Source organism: Elaeis guineensis, chromosome 6 (assembly GCF_000442705.2).
Source record: "Elaeis guineensis isolate ETL-2024a chromosome 6, EG11, whole genome shotgun sequence".
NCBI classification, from domain to species: domain Eukaryota; kingdom Viridiplantae; phylum Streptophyta; class Magnoliopsida; order Arecales; family Arecaceae; genus Elaeis; species Elaeis guineensis.
Window position 1 is genome coordinate 127,899,701 of NC_025998.2, and position 7,065 is coordinate 127,906,765.

General features: G+C 31.9%; 1 non-coding gene across 1 annotated transcript; it reads right to left on the reverse strand.

Annotated features, from left to right (window-relative positions):
* Window positions 1-211: 211 nt before the first annotated feature.
* LOC105046663 (uncharacterized) lies at window positions 212-4,785 on the reverse strand. The gene is made up of 2 exons (XR_012142201.1): window positions 4,535-4,785; window positions 212-597 (listed from the first exon to the last, which is right to left on the reverse strand). It is a non-coding gene; the product is annotated as an uncharacterized protein (transcript).
* Between the last annotated feature and the right edge of the window lie 2,280 nt (window positions 4,786-7,065).

A 7,065-nucleotide genomic window follows, 5' to 3' on the forward strand; every position in this document is an offset into this window, starting at 1 on the left:
CCACTCCCTACTTTAAAAAATATGAATTAAAAAAAAAAAAGGATGTTTCAACGAACAATCCCAAGTGCTGTCAATTGAAATCAAGATCGCCATAATAGACTGAAATCTGGATATTACCATAATCCATATTCAGAGGGATTCATGACAAAAAGGCAATCATAAACTAATAATGTAAAGTCATATCAACCAAGCCATGCTATGAATATTCAAATGATCACGAATAAACCGCCGTGTGAATTATAAATGATCTATAGCATGTAATGACATATTCAGTCCATACTGTTAAGGCAGAAAATATTAGCCAATGATCTAAACAAACATATCACCGTCAAACTCTTGTACCTTGTATAACAGAAGTTGTACCGGAAACTCCAAATCATACAAAAATTATTCAATACAAAACCAAGAGGAACATCCAAGGAAGAGGTGGAAGGCTCAAGTGAAGAAATGTTGTGTCACGATTTGCAGCATGCTAAAGAAGAAGGGTACACTGAGGAGACAATGCTGCCTCCTATGCTCTTAAATGGCCATAAGATCACCAAAGTTGCGCATAAAGAGTATTGAGCCAGCAAATAGACCAACAGCACACACTAGCTTCTGTAAACATCAACATAGTCACAAATTCAATTAATATTGAGAAAGAAGGTTATACAACATTAAGTATATTCTAGATAGTAAAACAAAGAGGCACATGAAACTGATCCAATGCAGCATCTGAGCTTCCTGAACCTCTTTTATGGGATGGGAGAGCTGATAAAACAAAACAGTTTCAGTTTTAGAGGAGTCACACATCAATATTTGAATACTGAATGGAAGTTGTATCACTAATATGTAGCTTTTTGGTGGTTAAGTTACATGAATTTACATAGTTGGATAAAGCATTAGGATAGCTGAGGTTTTTCGCCCATTACACAGGGTTAACTTGATATCCTAAAGTGGGAGCACATAATGGTTAAGACGAACTACAATTGGTTAATAGAACTGATGACTGTTAAGTATGTGGGTGTCTGTAATTGTGCACCAATGGTAACTCTAACTTCAGAATGTTCAAACTCTAATACATAAACATGCATATTTATTAGAAAAAACAAGAAATCAAATTCCATATAAGTTTAAGAGACCTAGATGGGGAAAATGCATTTTGATTGAGCGATTGTACATGTTAATAGACAAGGTAGAGACAACCAGAAAGACATTGAACAAGAGGTAATTGAAAGAATGTGTTATCCACAAACTTGATAATCACCAAATGCAGCGAGCATGAACAAAATGGGGTTGCCAATAGGTATATGGAACAATCTTCAAATTAGCCTGTGCAACATAGCATTGGTGGGGACTCATGCTCATTTTTAAGGGGTACGACAAAAGAGGTATCCATCAAAATTACAAGACTGATGCAGATTGAAACATTATTTGGTAATGGCCTATTCAGCATTGTTGTTGGTTTTGTTTCTCTAAAAGTTAGTGAAATATCATATGACAATTGAAGCTGATCTTAGCAATTGTGCAAAAATTCGGCTATTCCTTGCTTCATTATTTTCACTCTTTTTAAAAGCAATAAATCTTTGCTATCAAAAGCTCTAAAAATTTTACAAACAAATTGAAGAAACAAAAGGGATTCATCAAACATGTTTTTAGTCTGGTTCTTTTTTCTCCTTGTCCTTGACTGAAAAAAACAAAAAAGAAAAAGAAAACAAAAACACAAGCAATGCCAAACAGGCCCTAAGCAACACGCTATTTTGGAACCAGGTTGTTGCCCAACAAGCATCAGAGTGATCAGGTCTTCCCTAATAGTACAAGTTTCTAACTCCCTATATGACAACTACAGCTATCACACTATTTCCTTTTTTTTAAAAAAAAAACTGCTAGCAGACAGCAAACCAATTTTAGCTCGCATATGACTCCAGGAAATCTATACTCAAGATTGTACCAGTTTCATATATCTTTAGAATGCTTTGCTATGAAGCATAGACACAAATTCAAGATACAAATATGATATGCACAAATATGCTAATATGACACATTTTGAAAAAGTAGGATTGGATATGACTAAGTACGACAATCAATATGCATACACTCATACATCCATGTATATGTAAATTAGCATTGAAAATGCAAGTGGGTTATCAAAATAACATATTTTTTATCTTATACTCTATATAATAGCATCTACATCCACAAAATCTATCATTTAATAGTCATTTAAACTCATAGATTACATTCCACATTTTATATAATAATATTCATGTGACAAATTCTAAAATTAACCATTCATCATTAAAAGGTCAATGTTCATCAAAAATAAAAGCAAAGAAAGGGAAAAAAAAAGCCATCCCTCATTCTTAGAGGTGTAGGAAAGTACTTGTGCGAATCTGAAAAGTATCCAAAGCCTTTTTTTTTTTTTTAAAGCATACTTAAAATGAGTACTTATCCTACAAGTATCAGACCAAGTATCAATATTTGATATGTATCCAGTATAGACATAGCATACCATGTCAAGTGTCCATTTGGACTGGCATGGGGGTGGGGGGGTGGGTTGGGAGGAAGAAAACACAAACATGCCTTCCTTGCTTACATTACTAACTTATGCTCACTTAGTTGTGGTTTTGGCCTTAATAAGAAATCCCCAACTGGTGAGAAAAAATGATGGTATTGATTTTTACTGGCTGATATACCTTTATGCGGTTATTTAAGACATATAGTACCCAAACAAAGTTGCAATTACAACAATACGCAGCAAAACTTAAAATCAGTTATATGATTAGCATAGCATGAGGGCCCTACTTACTGGCTGATATATCTTTACATGGTTATTTAAGATGTATACCAGCCAAACAAAGCCACAATTAGAACAATACACAGCAAAACTTAAAATCAGTTATATGATTAGCATAGCATATAGGTCCTGCTTACTGGCTGATATATCTTTACACGGTTTTTTAAGATGCATACTAGCCAAACAAAGTTGCAATTAGAACAATTCGCAGCAAAAACTTTAGAGCAGTTATATGATTAGCATAGAATGGGTTCACTAGAAGCCTAAAGAGATGCAGCATCTAGAAAAAAAATAGCAGCCATCTATGAATCTATCACAACATGAAATTTTCTAGAGCTGCTCTTCCATTATCAATCAAACGCAAAACCTGAAAATCTATAAGCATCTAAATTGTCTCTTTCTCAAAATACTTGCTAGAGTCGAATCAAGTAGGCCAGGTCCATACAAATCAAATGTATAAAAATTACAAATAGATTATCTAGCATTGCATAATCATGGATAAGCAACTAAAGAAAAGGGCTGTTTTCTTTTCAGCTTACAATCTTCATCCATAGTCTTCGTAAAACACAATAGCCTACTATCAACTTTCAAAAGAAAGAAGAAAGAGAGAAGAAACCAACCTATGGGATAACTTAAGGTATCCCATCTTTTACCTGGAATTAGGACCCGATGTTTCTCTATTTTGGAATTCACTAGAATCCAACCATATAGAATTTTGAGTCAATTCCCTCACAACAGGTTTAACGTTATGCATTGAATTCACTATATCCAGAGACCCTTAATGTGGCATTTGAAGACTTTTCAACCCAATATTTAACTATCTAGGGCTTCCTTATTCCAAGACATAGCAAAACTATTGGCCTTTCTTTCCTATGAAAATATCCTCAACTCTTCATGCACCCTTAATTGTATCAACTTAAAATTCAACAGTGGATAACTGTTAAAATTAAATTACCAGTTTCTTATAATTCCAAAAACATATATAAATTGCAAACTCACATGCACTAGTACTATTTTTTTCATTTTCCAAAGAAAGTCCCCAATCCATTATATTTTGTTTCCCAGTTGTAAAAGTGATGAATATCATTGTACATAATTTATCCTGCCAGTGCTACATGATAAGGACCAGATAATTGACAACGCACCATCCAATCAAACATCAAGCAGATGAACTCTTCCCCTAGATAGATGGATTTGGCTTGTTTGTTATATATAAGCACGTCAGAAGCACTTCAATCCCATTAGGTATTTCTAATCATAACTATCAAAACACTCTAAGGGTTATACGATATATTGGGTGTAGAGGTAGGCCAACATTTCTATTTGTTGGTATATAAAACTGTTGAGTAACGGCAGTAAGTGATTGAGTTCCGTAGTTCCCCAGAGAAAATTACTGACTCTAGAGATATACCAATCTTTCAAGCAAAAAGAACAAACAATTCACTTTCAAAACACCCATCACTGGAAAATAAACTACCAGAAACAAGGGAACTGTTCATCAAACAAAAGAACATCTAGATCTACAGAATTCCATGTCCTGAAATCTTGTTTTCGTGCAAAAAAAAAAAAATCATAATCCATCCAAAATCTCATGTGAAAACATAAATAATTGGAAAACAATTAGAACCAAATCAAAGAACTCCACGAATCCTTCATCATTCGAGCACACATCTAACAGATTAAACTAACGACATCGAAAAGAAATCTAAAGGAGAAAGAGAAGAAAGATCGGAGGAGATGGAAGGAAGAGAAGAATACCGAGTTGACAGCCCACTTCTCATCGTCGTAGATCTGAGAGTTCAAGAACTCCTTGATTTTCTCCATGGAGGACGCAGGCGCCATTGGCAATCGCTCGCTAGGGTTTAGGGTTTTCGTTTCACGCTCCTTTCTCCCCCCTGCCGCTGAGAACACGCGAAGCTGAAAATAGTATATAAAAAGGAAAGATTAGACTGCACTGGGGATCGAGTCCGAATCTCTGGTTCCGTGGACCAGCGCTTAGCAGCATTGGGTCTACTTCCTGAAAGATAGTAATACAAAAAGATGCGGACAACAAATTTTTTAATCATTTTTTAATATATAAAAAATATAAATAAATTATTTTATTATCTAAATATTATTTAAAAATATTAATTCAAAAAATATAATTTTTTAGATATATTTTTTTCATAAAAAAATGGATCTTAGTATTTACCTATTCACACACTTTTTTTTTTAAGAACCTATTTGAATCCATGGATTAGACAAATATAATTAAAAAAAAATAAATCTATATTCAAAAATATCCAAAGTCTATGGAGTTAATCGATCCATATCCTATAAGAACAAAAAAATCTACTATATAAGAAAAAAAAGAGCTTAGATGAGACTTATATTCAAAAATACCTATGAGGTTTTAGAGTGGGGCGACCTCAATCCCATAGAAAGAAAGAAAATCCTTAACAAGTCATTTTTAAGGATGCCTATGTTCTTGAATGCTTACTCTTCTAAGCTTTAGGTTATTTATACCATCATGAAAATATATAGGTAGTGTTTGGATATCCAAATTCTGAGTGAAATAAGAGTTTATTCTATCTTATTCCCCCAAATAGGTAAAAAAATAGTAGTGGGCCAACCTGGTTTAGCAATTCAGATCAATCTTCCCTAATTCCAAATAATCTTGGTCTAACAATTCCATGATAAACTATGAAATTGTTTATTTTAGGTCTTTAATGAGCACCATCTAGACATATGAATAACATTGCATTAATTACATCGGATTGGAATATTAAAATTCCAACCAAACATAAATCTGAAATAACAAAGAGGAATAGCTATTCTCTGAGAATTCATATTTCTATTTCAAAAATAAAATTTGGATATCCAAACACTACTATTAAGAAATAATCTCATTCTACAAGCATAATACTACATGATCCATGAGCTTAATGATGAATATTGCCGCAAGATACTACTGTGCAGCCACCCATATCAGCAATATAAGCAAATTTAATTTAATGAATAGCACTTGCAACTAAAATCTTGAGAAGAAAGGAACGTGGAGCGATCCAAAAAAATGAACCAGTCATCTTATTGGTCCAATCAAAATTGACTTTCCAGCCACACCTTATCAAATGATAGGCCACCACTGCTCCCATAAGATGATGTAGGTGATGCCTGAAAAATCTCAAAGTAATTCCAGTGATTTGCCATGAGAATAACCAAAAATTTAAAAATCTACCATTCCAAACAAGATAAGATAAATGTAGTGCCGAGGAGGAAAGAAATCCTAAATAGCAATCAAATCAATTTTTGACTAGAAAGATCGTTCAAGGGATCTTAACCTTCTTATTCAATTCTCATAAAGAATTATAACTTTATAAAACAAGAACTAGCTTATCACAGTGACATAAACTGATGAAAGTAAAAGTTAAAGTGCCATCATTGCCAAACAGATAAAAGAAAAGGAGGAAATCATATTTATATCTAAAATGTGATAACAATTGCATGAAATTATCCAACATTGTATGAGCCTATTTGGTTTTTGGGTGCCCTTTCACCGCACTCAGACATGATTATCGTTTTGAGACTCTGGTTAAGAATTGCAAGAATACATTCAAAATTGGAATAAACCAATAGCTAGACATGCACCTGCCCTATTTAATTTATTTAATAAATAAATTATATGGGTTGGATCTAATTATCTATTTAATATATACATGATTTATTTGGTTGGGATATGTCAAATTATGAGATAATTTGATAATTACTGAAAATTATTTATCTGAAAAAATAATTATAGAAAAAAATAATTTTTACTATATTTGATTGATGAAAATTTTATTTTATAAAATGGTAATAGAAAAGATTATTATGTTTGGTTGAAAATAATCCTATATAGGAATATAACCTATAAATATATCCATCAATATAAAATAATTTTTTAAAACTAGAATAGCATGGTCTTTGATTGTTTTATATATATATATATATATATATATATATATATATATATATATATATATATATATATATATATATATATATAATGACTATAATCATATAGTTTTTTGTATAATGCTACTTACATCTTAATTTTTTTATAAAGACTTTTTATTGAATGAATTTGGGAATACATTAAAATAAATTTAATGATTATATATGTACTTTATTTTTTTTAGCTTTATTTTTTATGATATTTTTAATATCATCAATATCTCTTTTAGCACTCATGATCTATTGGGGATATTTTTGTCAAATATCGATTATCAATTTATCAAATACTAACTCCCATAGTATTTGTTTTGTCTTCT